This window comes from Lygodium microphyllum, chromosome 6, assembly GCF_053477565.2.
Source record: "Lygodium microphyllum isolate KBCC chromosome 6, Lygodium_microphyllum_v1.1.10, whole genome shotgun sequence".
In the NCBI taxonomy this organism is placed as follows: domain Eukaryota; kingdom Viridiplantae; phylum Streptophyta; class Polypodiopsida; order Schizaeales; family Lygodiaceae; genus Lygodium; species Lygodium microphyllum.
Genome location: NC_141140.1, coordinates 103,164,125 through 103,177,531, shown reverse-complemented (window position 1 = coordinate 103,177,531; position 13,407 = coordinate 103,164,125).

The window sequence follows — 13,407 nt, the reverse complement described above, 5'->3', positions numbered from 1 at the left end:
ACAAACCCTAAACACGTCATCACCTTTGGACTACATTCCCTCGAGAATTTCCACTCCTCGGTTGAGACCTCCGCCCCTTCGTGAGATGTTGCGGTCAAAGCTCCATGCAACCATCGCGTTGACATAAACTGCGGCATCTTCTCCATGCCCTTGGGATATCGAATCGGTCGATGGTGCGTACTATGTCAAAATTTAGATCATGCTTCTTCCCGATCTTTCCTAGCTTGCTGGTACCTAGCGAGCCACGTCTCCATGGAGGCATGGTGCAATATACAAAAGCGATTCACTTTCTCCTCCATTGCAACATCCATTCTTTTTTCTACCCCATTTCCAACCACCACATCTCCGGTCAGTCTATCATTGTCCTTCAGCGACCATAGCATACTGTTGTCTGAATCCACCATTGGTAGCCTTTGTGAAATATGCACTAACGCCCCAGACACTAACCAACCTTCAGCCATGCTACCTTCTAGTAGCCGAGCTCGTTGTCACACAAAGCCTTTCAGGGTTTTCATGAAGCGCTCCAAGAAGAATATCCATCGCGTATGGATAGGTCCAACAAGCTCCACTTCATCTACAAGATGCACAAGAATGTGGATTTGTATCATGAGCATGCTGGTAGGCAGGTATTTCTCAAAGAGACAGACCATGTCCACTACTCCCCGCCTTGCGGATTCAATAGAGGACGTCTTAATCTCCTTTTGTGAGATCCATTGCACTAAAGTTAACAACTTGTAAATCACCCCACGTATTTTTTGGAGTAAGGTATCATGCGATTGCGATTCGATAGTACAAACTGCCACAAATGAGGAAGTATTATGAACAACGACTACACTCCAAATAGAAAAATATGCAGGCTACTTACAATCCATTCGTAATACAAACTTGACATATCTTATACCAATCATGGGATTTTAGCCCTAATAATTGGTTGTCTTTAGAAAACGCGGACCTGAGAGAACACATCATACCCATCGGAGTGCGGATAGACTTGACTATTTGCTTCACAATGCGCTCTTCTTTAGTGGACAAATCCCAAGGAGTGCGAGATAGCTGCAAGTGACCATCAGCACTCGACTGCGGCCAAAGCACCTCCATCTTTCCTACCTTCTTCAAATCCATTCGTGCCCCTATAGTGTCTCTCTTTCTTTTGATGTCGTCCCATAGTAAGTTGCCCACGTTCTTGAAAATATGCATGGGATCCAACAAGTGGTTGATCTATAAGTGGGTCCAATACGGCAACTTGTAGAAAACTGAGAACGGTCGCATTCTATTTGGATGTGACTCCGTGTGGACCATTTTAAGCTCATACCAGCTTTTGGCATTTATACTTGCTGGAGATCATCCGAGAAAATCTTCCCTGAGTTCATGACCCTCTAGTAAGAAAGCAGCGTGTCCTTGATATACCATCTTCTTCATGGTTCGTGACCTTCGGGAGTCTAACTGTGGCCCACACAATGGACATGCATGATAACCTGAGGTAACCAGACCTGTCCCAACATCTCTATCCAGTGAATACAAACTTGAACAAGCTATGATAAATATTACCAATGAGAACGGAAGCCTACTTACCTAAGCACTCTCCGAATCTCGGAAAGTCATGCATAGTTCACATGAGAATGGCTCGAATATTGGCAGACCGTCGACCATCGCGCTTGCTCATATCTTCCACGGTGACCCCCTCCTCCCACAAAATCTTAAGCTCATAGACTAATGGACAAAGATACACGTCCATATTTTTGACTTTGTAGCGGTCGGGAACGAGCAAGTTAAGGATGAGATGTCATTTCTTCGTAGAAAGCCATGGAAGGATATTGTAGTTGACAAGGACTATAGGCCGCACTGGTGCTCAGATCGGTCACCGTATGCGCGCGTAGTGAGCGTCAGAAGGTCCCCAAGAACAAAAAAACTCTACTTTTTGTACACAAATCAATGAAGAATGCTTGCACGACATGAACAAGAGACCAATTGGGTGCAATCTCCCCCCATGCCTTGTGTGAGCACTCCACAAAGCATGTATTTCATATATTATTCATCTTCAAGCTCAAATAATAGCCCAAATTACAAAATAGCACGCTTTAGCTTTTGAGTTTTCTTTTGTGCCAATAAATAATTAAAGCTAATGGGCGCCCAAGAAGTCAGGCAATACCCAAATACAATGTCCAATACAAGTATTTAAATCGTGTGTCCATGCGCATACAAAAATAATAAATAAATATCAAGCGCTTTGATAAATAAGCGCGACAAAATATAGGCGGCATGCATAAAATACACGCCCATAAAAAATATTGACGATAACTTGAATACACGCTATCCTCCAATGCTTCCCACTTCCACCGCTGCTTGCTCTACACATCAACTGAAGCATGCACAATTGTTAGAAATATAATACAATTAAACTGACAAAAGTGAATACCTAGCAGTCTTTAGCTACATAAATAAATTGGTTAGAAATCAATCCTAACCTTAATTTATTACGAGTGCACACTCTAAACTCATAAACGTTTATTAATTTAAATATGTATTTTACAGAATCACCCGCTATGGAATCACCCATGTACACATAAAATTAACAAAACACCCGAAAAGGATAGGCGTCCCCATCGACTTCTCGCACAAAGAATCCACTTTGTGTATGAGCCCCGGTAATAAAATTTTACGGAATCCACCGCAAAACCTCACGGAATCCATTGTGGCACGGAATCCACCGTGAAATATGCCTCCTGGCATCATGCCCCCGAGGTGGGATAGCAATTGACCTCAATTGCTATTAGCTCAATGTGGAGCTAACAGAGTGGGGAAAGCATTTAAGTCTCTAGCATGCATCCATTGGGCCTCTTCAACAGGATGGTTTTTAAACTTGACTAAATATCTAGAATATCTACGGCCAGTTCTAGTGGTCATAAAGTTAGTATCTATAATAGTTTCAGGCTCAAGGATTTCAGTTTCATCATCTAGCAAAGGAGGGTTTTCATAGATAGGGTATACAGGTAATTGGCCTCTAAAAGGTCGTAATAAACTGATATGGAAGGTGTTGTGGATTTTCCAATGTTGTGGTAGTTCTAGTTTAAATGCATTGTCATTGATTTTGTGTATGATCTTGAATGGTCCATAAAATCTAGGTGCTAATTTCACAACTGGGTGTTTATCTACACTTTGTAATCTTCATTTTTCTATTCGTAACCAAACATAATCATCAACTTTAAAATTCATAGCCTGTCTTTTTTTATTTGCTTGTTTTGTATATGATTGCTGGGCTTTGGCATTGATAATGATGCAACAGGTGTAGGCAATCTATATCCATAAATAACTTCAAATTGTGCTTTCTTTGTAGCTGTATGTGGTGTATTATTATATGCAAATTGAAGTAAATGTGGATGTGTATCCCATGTGTGTGGTTTTGAAATGGTGTAAGCACGTAAAAGATCTAAAATAGTACTATTAGTAGCTTCTGTTTGACCGTTTGTTTTAGGATGAAATGTAGATGAAAAATCAATCTTTGTTCCTAAGTTAGCAAACAAAGTAATCCAAAAATTATTACAAAATCTAGAATCACGATAAAAAATAATAACTTTTGGTAAACCATGGTTAGTAAAAACAATTTTAAAAAACAATTGAGCAGCTTGAGATGCAGTTAAAGTTTTCTTGCATGGAATAAAATATGCTTGTTTGCTAAACCTGTCTACAACAGTCCAAATCATATCATGGTTAAACCAGTGATAAAATCCATTGAAATCTATTCACATGGTCGTGATGGAATAGATAATGGCATTAGTAAACCATATTGTTTACCATGGTGTCTTTTAACTCGTTGACAAACTAAGCATTCAAATACAAAGTTAGATACATCAGTGTCCATATGTGGCCAATAAAAATCTTCAGTCAATGTACGCAAAGTAGATATAATTCCTCTATGATCTTGATATGGAGGACAATGAATTTCATGCAAAACAAATGATCGAAATGGAACAGTCACACATAATCTTTTTTCATAAAACATGAATCCATTATTGTAAGACAGTGAATCAATAGGAATCCAATTATTTGCAACTAATTTATTCCAATCAGCTTGAAAAGTAAGATCCTGATGATAAGTATCTTTCATAGGGATAAGGAAATCAAATGATATCACAGAAATATTGTGAATTGTCGGTCTTCTACTCAAAGCATCAGCTACAACATTCTCTTTTCCTGGTTGATATTGTATAAGAGGATGAAAACTTTGAATAAAAGCGGCCCATTTAACGTGTCGGTCAGATATTTGTGGTTGACTAAGGAGATGTCTAATGCTTTGTTGGTCAGTTTTGATCATAAATTCAGATCCCATTAAATAATGTTTCCATTGATGTAAGGCTTGTACTACAGCTAGCAAATCTTTATCATATGTAGAATATTTAAGTTCAGATGGTTTGAGTTTACAGCTAGAGTAGGCTATGGGATGATTATCTTGCATAAGGACGGCTCCTATTCCAGATCCACTAGCGTCAGTAACTACCAAAAAGAATGGTCTATTGAAGTCAGGTAGTTGTAATATAGGAGCATGAGTTAAAGCATATTTCAATAAATCAAAGGATTTTTGTTGATTGTCAGACCAGTTATACACAATACCCTTCTTTAAAAGTTTAGTCAGAGGTAATGCAAGTAATGAGAAATTCCTTACAAACTTTCTGTAAAAGCTAGCAAGACCTAGAAAAGAACGTAATTCATGCACATTTTTGGGTATGGGCCAATTTAAAATTGCTTCTATCTTTTTACGGCCGACTTTAATACCTTCTGATGAAATAATATGCCCTAGATATTCAATTTTTGTTTGAAATAATTCACTCTTTTTTGGATTAGCATATAATTGATTGTCTTTTAACAACTTAAAAACTAAAGACAAATGTTCATAATGCTCATTCTCATTTTTACTGAATACTAATATATCATCAAAGAAAACTATGACACAATACTGATGTTTCAAAAATATGCGATTCATCATACGACTAAATGTGGTTGGTGCATTAGTTAATGCGAAAGGCATAACTAGAAATTCATAGTGTCCAAATTGTGTTCTAAATGCAGTTTTGAATATATCAAATTTGTCCAATCTTACTTGATGATAGCCAGATTTAAGATCTATCTTACTAAATATGGCAGATCCTTGTAGCTTATCCATAAGATCATCTACCCTAGGAATCGAATATCTATTCTTAACAGTAATTTTATTTAAGGCACGATAATCAATGCACATGCGATAAGTATTATTTTTCTTCTTCACTAATAAGACAGGTGCACCAAATGGAGAACTACTAGGTCGAATTAATCCTCTGTTAAGCAATTTCTCTATTTGATTTTGAATTTCTTTCTGTTCAATTTGGTTATGTCTATATGGTGCTTTACATGGTGGTTGTGTTCCAGGAATTAAATCTATTTTGTGATCTTCAGGACGTGAAGGTGATAATCCAAGTGGTAAATCAGCAGCAAAACAATCTTGAAATTGGGCAAGAAATTGTGTATGCCTAGGATGCATTTGTTTTTCTTTAGATTGAAGTTCATTCACCCATATTAAATAAGATTTGCTACTTTTACGTAATGCACATTTAGGCTGAGTATGAGTAAGCATTGGAAAATTATTTGAGGCGTGCATACCATGCAGTGTGATTTGTTTTCCTTGAAAATAAATTTTAATTGAATGCGTAGAATAATCTATGTCAGGATTATATTGATGATTCCAAGGCATTCCTAAGATAATGTCACTAGATTGTAAAGGTACAACTAAGAAATTTCTTCGTTCAGTATATTCACCAATTTTAATTTCTAAATTTGTTCCATTATATCTCGTTCCTAGGAATGCAGCCTTAATGCAATAATGTGTAGGAACAATTTGTAAATTCAATTCTTTGACTAACTTTGCAGAAATAAAGTCATGTGTGCTCCCATCATCATGTAAAATAGTCTTTTATTTACCATGCACAATACATTTCATTGTTAACAAAGAACGTGGAGTTGGCATACCTGGCAAAGTATCCGAAGTAGTACCAATGTCGTCATCATCTTCCGTAAAGTCCGGCATTTCCTCACATTCTTCTTCTTCGATTGCTCCCAAATAATTGATATGGACAAGTGGCTTTTTGGTTTGGCAATTGGCTGCTAGATGTCCAGGTTGATGGCATTTGTAACAAACTATGGGTTTTGCTTTAGATACATTATTGGTAATGGCAGGAAGTTTGGGAATATTGGGATTTGATTGTGAGGATGGCTTAGCGTTTAGATTGGTGTTTGATGGCAAGGCAGGTGGTTGTGTCCAAGATTTACGGAATGAAGATGGAAGAAAACGACTTTGATTGAATCTTCGAAAATTTGAATTGAATTGTTTGGAACCATAGTTACCATTAGTTGGAAATTGTTGTGGTCGCTTGTCTTTTTCGCGAATCTTGTCTTCAGTGTCATGAGCCAAGGAAATTGCATCTTCAAGGGTTGTTGGCTTGAACATATTGACTTCAGCATAGAAATGTCCAAGTAGGCCAGATATAAACTTGCGTTTGTGAGTTGCTTCAGGTACATCTTCAAGCATACATAGTTGCAGTAGGGCATTCCAGAAACATTCAGTGTATTGGGAAATAGGTTCGCGATCTCTTTGTTGTAGAAGATCCCATTGCTTGATGGCTTTTTCATGGAATTGAGGAGGAAGGAAATTCTGCAAAAATTTCTTTAGGAAAGTCTCCCATGTAGTTGGACAATCAACGCTTTTGCGGACCACAGTCCACCATAAGGATGCTCGGTCAACTAAATGGTTAGTGACACATTTAATTTTGTCTTTCTCAGCATATGTTTCTTCATGGAAGTAGTCATCAAATTGACTGATAAAAGCAAGTACAGTCTTTCCATCGTGTATTCCATTGAAAGTACAAAATTTGAAGTTTATTTTACTTATCTTTGTTTCTTTGCGAATGGATTAGGCTTCAAGTGTCGCATCGATGGTACGTCGTATAATATCTTCAGGTTGCGATCCATCTTGGTCGGTGGTAGATCGTTGCAAATTGGCCAATTGAACTTGCAAAGCTTGTCGGGCTCTTCCTTCTTCTTCGAGCTGCATCATAATCAAATCCAACTTTTGCTCCATTGTTGGTTCGGGTAAATCACCTTCAGCCATAAGATCATCTATATTTTGTTCAGTCATCCTGCAAAATTCAAAAGACCTCACACTCTCGAAATCTTATTAGCGGGATGAGCGTAGCTCAAAGGCGGGTATACAAGGCTTGTAAATTTTGTTTGGCTTTTATGGTCTTTCTCTTTTACGATTGCGGTATTCGTTGTCACAACCGTCTACATAGAAACTGCGTATAAACTGCGCATGAACTTCTGTTCTTGCTGAAACTAGTTCAGCAAGTCTGCAAATGTGAACAGGGTCTTCTTGGAGCTCCAAAACCAGTTCAATTTACAAACAGTATGAACTGCCTCTAAGAAGGTAAGTTTGGTTGAGTAAGTTGAAGCTTAGTGTAACTTAGGTGATTAAGCTTCTTTTAAAAAAAAAAAGCTTAATTGACTTAAGCTTTATGAAGCTTAAACTATTTGTCGCCGTTTCATTTTTTTAGGAGGGGGGCCGTTTTTTCCACCGTCGATTCTGGCGACAGTATACCGTGGCATCAAATCGTCAAATTGAAAGGCCTTAAGCTTTTTAAGCTTAAGCCTTAAGCTTTTTAAGCTTAAGCCTTAAGCTTTTTAAGCTTAAGCCTTAAGCTTTAACACTTTAATTGTTTTTTTTTAACTTCTCTTCTTTCTTCTCTGTAACAAAATGACTTGATATGGAAGCTTTATCACTGGTCCTTCGCCGCTACAGAGGCTGGTCCTTCACGATCAGAGGATGTAGAAGGGGGTTCTTGACTGCCATGAACACGCTGGTATCGACCGTTTGCGACAAAACTGACTATAGAGCTCGATCGTTCCATGAGCTCCGCCTTCACGCAAGATGGTAAGCGAATGGAAGCTCTCGATCTCATCTTCGCTTTGATACCACTGATGCTCAGATCGGTTGTTGTATGCGCGCATAGTGAGTGTCAGAAGGTCCCCAAGAACAAAAGAACTCTACTTTTTGCACACAAATCAATGAAGAAAGCTTGCACGACATGAACAAGAGACCAATTGGATGCAATCTCCCCCCATGCCTTGTGTGAGTGCTCCACAAAGCATGTATTTCATATATTATTCATCTTCAAGCTCAAATAATAGCCCAAATTACAAAATAGCACGCTTTAGCTTTTGAGTTTGCTCTTATGCCAATAAAGAATTAAAGCTAATGGGAGCCCAAGAAGTCAGGCAGTACCCAAATACAATGTCCAATGCAAGTATTTAAATCGTGCGCCCATGCGCATACAAAAATAATAAATAAATATCAAGCGCTTTGATAAATAAGCGCGATAAAATATAGGTGCCATGCCTAAGATACGTACCCATAAAAAATATTGACGATAACTTGAATACACGCTATCGTCCAATGCTTCCCACTGCCACCGCTGCTTGCTCTACACATCAACTGAAGCATTCACAATTGTTAAAAATATAATACAATTAAATTGACAAAAGTGAATACCTAGCAGTCTTTAGCTACATAAATAAATTGGTTAGAAATCAATCCTAACCTTAATTTATTACGAGTATGTACTTAAACCCATAAATGTTTATTAATTTAAATATGTATTTTGCGGAATCACCCGCTATGGAATCACCCATGTATACATAAAATTAACAAAACGCTTGAAAAGGATAGGCGTCCCCATCGACTTCTCGCACAAAGAATCCACTTTGTGTATGAGCCCCGGTAATAAAATTTTACGGAATCCACCGCAAAACCTCACGGAATCCACCATGGCACGGAATCCACCGTGAAATATGTCTCATGGCATCACGCACACTATAACAAGTTGAGCGCAGACTGAATGGATTCACGCCATCCATAGCAAGAACCAGTCGAAGATTCCTTGGCTCTCATGGAAAGGTAGAGTCAATGTGCCTCCATGCGCATGAATCCGCTGATATTCGTTGAACTCTATCTGTGGATCTATTCTGCACATGCCACATTGTCAAGCTCGCTATGCTGGACGTATGAAACATGTGGTTTATGTGAGGGATAAGCGGTAAGTATCTAAGAACTTTTTGAGGGATGGTTTGCTCTTGCAAGTCCTATCGATACCTGTGAGCACCACACTTTGGACATGTCTCCATAGTCTCGTATTCTCCTCAAAACAGTATGCAATCGTTGATACATGCATGGATGCTGTTGTAGTCCATGCCAAGCTTTCGTAAAACATGTCGTGCATCATCATGAGACTCATGCATGGTATTTGCAAGTGGTAATATATGTTACTTTAGTAACCTGAAAAAAATCATAAAATACCTTGAAAAAGCACAAATGTTTTTTATGATAGTGCCAAAAAGAAATCAAGGAAGTGTATGTACAAGGTACCTGAACAACTCGGTCACACTCGGATCGCTCCACCTGTATTTTGCTTGCACACTTAGGAGTGCAAGAAGCAGTGCCTTCAGGCGAGATACTCAACACCCATCATATAATGGTATGGATGCTTTCTCTCTAAGCAGATCAGATGTCTCAATATCCATGGGCATCAATGTATCGATCATTGCTTCCATCTCAGGCTCCAAGATTGTAGAAAAGTCTAGAAGGCTGTCTGTCTCCTCTGGTATTGACGGTATAGATTGGGTAGTACCTTCCAAGTGGTGGATTGGCTCAGGCACTCCATCCATTGCACGCCCACGAACTCTTCTAACTGGTCGCAAAGGGTGCACTCCTTCTTGGGACGAGACGTCACCTCCTTGGATAGAAAATTTTCCAACCACACCTAATGTTTTTGTATATGATATTCAATTAGCTTGCGAATACAATGCATGATTGATATACACTTTTCTTACCATTTGCTCAAAATCTGAGATTGCCTGATCAATGATCTCTAATTGAAACTCGCCGAAGCGTCGTACGTGTTCTATAGACAATCGATGTTTTCCTGTAATTGTCAGCTTACATTGAGAGCAAGGACATGGGATACGCTGATTAAGATACACCTCACGATCTTGAACTTCACGACCTTCATCGTTTTCCATTTGGTCTACGTTACGATAAACAATTTTTTTTTGTTATCATTCTTTTTTTCTTAAATTGTTTGAGAAGGGATTTCTTCTCTTGTAACTCAATAAAATTAACGTATATAAAGTCTCCATCCACCCACAAATTAATGTATATCAAAGTGTTTTCCGTCTCGTGGTATTGCACCGGACCTCACCACCACCACCACCACCACTACTACTAACAAGAAAAGAAGATGTTAAAGAACAAGATCTTACCCTCTCTTTGTTTTTTATCCATTCATTCTCTTCTCTCCTTCCATCTCTCTCTCTTTTTCTCTTTCTTTATTATGTTGTATGTTTATTCCCTCTCTCTCGTTCTTTCTTTCTTTTTCTCTTTCTCTCCCTCTCTCATTTCCTTTAATAAAACATCTCTCTCTCTCTACTACCACTACCACTACTATAAACAAGAAAAGAAGAAAAAACAACAACAACAACAACTAGTACTACTATTACTACTACAATAACAACAAACAAGAAAAGAAGAAAAAAAAACAACAACAACAACAACAACAACTACTACTACTACTACTACTACTACTACTACTACTACTACTACTACTACTACTACTACTACTACTACTACTACTACTACTACTACTACTACTACTACTACTACTACTACTACTACTACTACTACTACTACTACTACTACTACTACTACTACTACTACTACTACTACTACTACTACTACTACTACTACTACTACTACTACTACTACTACTACTACTACTACTACTACTACTACTACTACTACTACTACTACTACTACTACTACTACTACAAACAAGAAAACTAAATAACAATAAACAAGAAAAGAAAAAAAAAAACTACTACTACTACTTTTGCAACAACAACAACAAACAAGAATACTACTGCTAGTACTACTACAACAACAACAGTGCCAAACAAGTTCCTTTTCACAATTGATCTTATGTTTTTGGAATACATCATATAATCCAGCCCGAAGGCTATTCCATAATCCAGCCCGAAGGCTAATCCATAATCCGCCCGAAGGCTAATCCAGAAATCCTCAGGGATTATTAATCCAAGTTTCTACCCGTAGACTAGTATGTGGGCCTCGAGATCCAATCTCGAGTCACGTCGGCCTCTTGTGTGGGATGACCTGGAGGCAAGGGATTTACGGCCAGAGCCTCCCTTGCACCCAAGCGTCCTCCTGCTCCAAGTAGCACCCACGGAGAGACCTCTTGCGGCAGGTACAAACAAGAAAACTACTACTACTACTACTACTACTACGACTACCACAATAACAACAAATAAGAAAAAAAGAAAAGAAGAAATAAAACAACAATAACAATAACAACAACAACAACAACAACTACCACTACTACTACAAAAAATAAAAAAAGAATAAATTAGAAAACCACTACTACTACTACAAACAGGAAAATAAGAAATTAAAGAACTACTATTACTATCACGACTACTACTACTACCACTACAAACAAGAAAAGAAGAAATTAAAGAACTACTACTACTACTACTATTACTACTACTACAAATAAGAAAAGAAGAAATTAAAGAACATGATCTTACCCTCTCTTTATTTTTTATTCATTCATTCTCCTCTCTCCCTCTCTCTTTCTCTCTTTTTATCTTTCTCTATTATGTTTAATGTTTTTTCCCTCTCTCTCTCGTTCCTTATTTCATTTTCTCTCTTCCTCTCCCTCTCTCATTTTCTCTCCCTCTCTCATTTCCTCTCTTTCTCTCTCAATATACATGATTTTTAATAAAAATAAGCAAAAGAAAAGGAGAAAAAAAAAAACAAAGCAAGAGGGAACAATGCACTCACCATAAAGGCCCGAGGATGGATTCGGCGGCTTCTCTTCGCGACGACTACTCCTCTTCGCCCTCCATACACTTCCTCCTCTTCTTCGCAAATGGCGGCGGCGGCGGTGAGAAGCTTTCCTTCTCCCTCTTTCTCTCTTTCTCTCCCTCTCCCTCTCAAATGCAAGATGCAGTTCCCTTTTCCTTTCGCTCTCTCTTTCGTTCGTTTGCACAAAATGACGCGCTCAGGTTTTAGGCCGTGTTTTTTCGCCCGAGTACTGTCACTATTTGTAATGCAAATAGCAACACCACTAATTTACGTTGGAAATGGCCGTCGCTATACATCTATATCCTTGTAGTGTGTAGGCAGAGGTGGGTGTAGACAGCTACAAAGGCAATTAACACAATATTAGTGAGTTTGAGAATCTCCCAATTCCCATTTTTTTAATACTAAAAAGGTGGCACCCAGATAACATGCCCATAAGTTTCTTAAAACCATATGATGTGACCTATCATTGGAAAGTGCTTGAAAAATGGAATCTATTGAGCTATAGAGCACTTGATTTGGAGTTATAGTGTTCAAGTTATGACAAATCCAAAGATTTGACCATGTGTCTCAAACTTATGGGAAATTCCCATATTCCCCAATATAGTGTTAATTAAGCATGGCAGGCTTTGCTTCAAGCCTTGTTCAAGTATCTTAGCTCTTAGAATGCAGCAGAAAGGAGAAATTTAAATTAAACAGTGGTAGACCACAAGACATCTTATGCAGGGGAAACATGCAATGACCCAATAAATTGCAAGAAAAATGGTACCTTAAAATCTAAAAAATGACGAAGCCCATTTGTTAAAGAAAAATTCATTCCAACCATATAGACCTTGGTGAAGAATTATGGCCAACCCTTCTTCATCCTCTAAGACAGTCTTCATCCCTCTCTACCATATTCGAGTCACCCATTCAAGTAGTATTTTCCAAAGTGAGAATAGAAGGTGAGCTCTTTAAATGGATAGTCTAAGCTCACCAAAGCATGACCAGAACTAGGCTATGGCTATCTTAGAGAAGATAGTCTAATGGACTCTGAAGAGTTTCGCATTGTTTCTCTAGTGCAGCACGGTCCAGTCTGACACATTTGCACGTCGATGAAACCAACTTGGGCACTGACCATGGATAGCCCATCTGACAGATTATTTGGCACTTCGATCACAAACTGCTGAACAGATTCACCTTACGCTTCTGGTGCAACATGCTCCACTACTGTGACGCATTTGCTCTTTGCCTCATTGTGTGGGGCAAGTGGCCGTGTAGGCAAACAAGCAAAATGGTAGTTTTCAATGGCAACTTTATTGGGTTATTGAAGAGTCAAGAATGCAAAACATGGAAGAAAGTGTAAGTTGCATGCAGACACAAGGTGGTAGGATTAGCTTTTTATTGGGACATTGAAGAGTCGAGAATGCGGAAACATGGAAGAAAGTCTAAGTTGCATGCATACACAAGGTGAT